At 32.7% G+C, this 2,487-nt stretch overlaps 1 long non-coding RNA gene across 1 annotated transcript; it reads right to left on the bottom strand.

The window, feature by feature from the left end:
* Positions 1 to 1,867: 1,867 nt before the first annotated feature.
* Positions 1,868 to 2,281, bottom strand: LOC137242011 (uncharacterized). The gene is made up of 2 exons (XR_010950053.1): positions 2,205 to 2,281; positions 1,868 to 2,142 (listed from the first exon to the last, which is right to left on the bottom strand). It is a non-coding gene; the product is annotated as an uncharacterized lncRNA (long non-coding RNA).
* Positions 2,282 to 2,487: the final 206 nt, after the last annotated feature.

Raw genomic sequence — 2,487 nt, 5'->3', positions numbered from 1 at the left:
TTCACACTTCACTATAATATTAAAACGAAATGCAGATTTTCGTTGCTTTTGAAATTCGACTTAAAAATTCCACATGGAACAACTAAAGACTCTCCTGAATTAAAGAAATGTCTTAGTACCTCAAATCGCGGGCCCCCTCAGAAACCCCAGGCCCCCTCTCGCCGGCCCCCCTCTCGCCGGCCCTGGTGATGTGCTATATATATATATATATTATACTTATGTATGTAAAGTCAAATAAGCACGTGCACAAACATATCCATACCGATTGAAAAGAGGTTAACCACTGCGTATACGTAACATTTTAATATTACGTATAAACAAATAAAAAAAATTGCAACAAAATAATATTGCGACTATAAACTGAGATATAGCCTATCCTATATTTCAAGTTAGATCAAACTTCACACGTGGTGCAAAACAAATTCAAAATCGGTTCAGTAGTTTAGGAGTCCATTGGCCTCAAACCTGTGACACGTGTTTTTTATATATTAAGATGTTAAACAGTGACACACCCATTTTCAAAAATTTTGCTACGGTGCTACACCCATTTTCAAAAATTTTCATTCTTTCTTTTTTTCGTTATAATTCCAATTGGGAAATAAAACACAATTGATATAAAGCTCTTTTTTGCAAAGATATAGCTTATTTTATTCGTCCACGATCCTTTAAAAAATCTTTTATATAAAAGTGGGCGCGGTCCTTAATCATAGGTTTAACGGTTTTTGATTTATGATTAATAATATTTGTAAAGTTGATTTTATCACAAGTGGGCGCTGCCACGCCCATTATAGGTGTATTATTTACTAAATAATCAAGTTTTTTGTGTTTTCCAAAATGTTATATATGTAATACCTGGGAGTGGTTATCATTCGTTCATTTTAAATAGCGACGGAAGATGAGTGCCTAGGAGCTCATATAGCAAATTTCAATAAGATAACACAAATTATTGTGCGCTTAGACAGACGAACGGAATGACATCAATTCCTTTTTTCGTCCTGAGCGTTTTGATATATTGAAGTCTATCCTGAACCATATGGTTCACATTGTTGTTGCATTTGCATATTAAATCTCTTTCCGTATCTGGTTCATGTTTCATTGGAGCACGAGGTATATTTAACTCGACTCGTTTATGCCGTTACGTTCAATCGTTATGCTACCAAAGTTAATATACTCTGTGTGCAAAGCACGCTGAGTATAAAAATAACCATAATAGTAGCTATGTGCAACAAAAAATGCCAATGGACTCTTGGGATTTTTTAATAACACTCTGCAACAGCTATTTTTAAACAAAGTAATGCTGGTATTTTTCGGAAAAGTGGCATCGTAGAGATACATTTTTCTGAACAAACTTATGCTCCAGCTCGTCTAATTTACTTCTAATTTGCTTTTAAAGCTTAAACTGATCACAAGGTGTGCTTTGGTTATGTGTGCAGAATCCTGAAGTGCTTGAACTTTCGTTTCTAAGAAATATGTAAAATAGGTAACATTTCATTCTAAGACTTGGAAACACCATTATTTCTCCTTCCACAACTTTTTAACATTTTTTCTGAAGGCATCAGGTAGTTGCTACAACATGTTGCTAATGTTGCTGATGCAACATGTTGTTAAAGACTTACTCGGCACTTTTACACTTCAGAGGTAAAAATAGAAATTACAGCAAACTATAGTGTAGTGGAGAATTGAAGTGTTAGTATAAAATATTAATTTGTATAGGAGGAAATATTTTCTAGAACACCAAAGTTGTAAATCATTCAGATTTGTGGAACATTGAACATAGGTCCTTTGTGACCCCTTAATCTTTGATTGCAAAAAATTAAAAAAAATATAATAAGACCACATAAGCAGACAAAATTAAAAAAAAAAACTCTAGAACCAGACATGAGCTAATACTTTATTAAAGGTCTTCGGCACGCCAAATCACCATATCGCGTCCAATTTACACTTTAGTTTTTGTTTTTGAGATATTCTTACATAAAGGTATGAAAATCACGCTTTTCGGTTGCCTTAAATACGAAATTTTTCCACTGTAAATAATTGTTTCTTTGTAGTTATCATCAAAATTTCAAAAACCGATTTTGATTTTGCATATACAATATTTATTGTTGTCGATATTTCGACCTCAATTTGAAGTCATCTTCAGGTCTGGAAATTAAGATAAATATTACACTAAAAACATTAAATGTACATAAAAATTAACAACTTACACATATAATTGTTGCTTACCGACTAATTTTAAACATAAAGTAAAACAATATAAAAAGCACCTAAGACCAGATGTAAACAATTAAAGAACCGTAATGGTAAACAAAATTTAACAATAACAACTATATATGAACTAATAAACTGTAAGCGACGCTCAAAACATATTTATCACCAACAGGTTAGTTGTTGTTGTATGGCGAGAGAACATACAAAAGTCGTAGGAGAGAACACAAACAACAAATGAAACTCAGCATTGCTTGTAGCTATTTTTGATGAGTTGTCTGT

The sequence above is a fragment of the Eurosta solidaginis genome, chromosome 2 (genome assembly GCF_040869045.1).
Source record: "Eurosta solidaginis isolate ZX-2024a chromosome 2, ASM4086904v1, whole genome shotgun sequence".
In the NCBI taxonomy this organism is placed as follows: domain Eukaryota; kingdom Metazoa; phylum Arthropoda; class Insecta; order Diptera; family Tephritidae; genus Eurosta; species Eurosta solidaginis.
The sequence above is the reverse complement of the archived record's forward strand: the minus strand, read 5'-3'. Positions and strand labels throughout refer to the sequence as shown.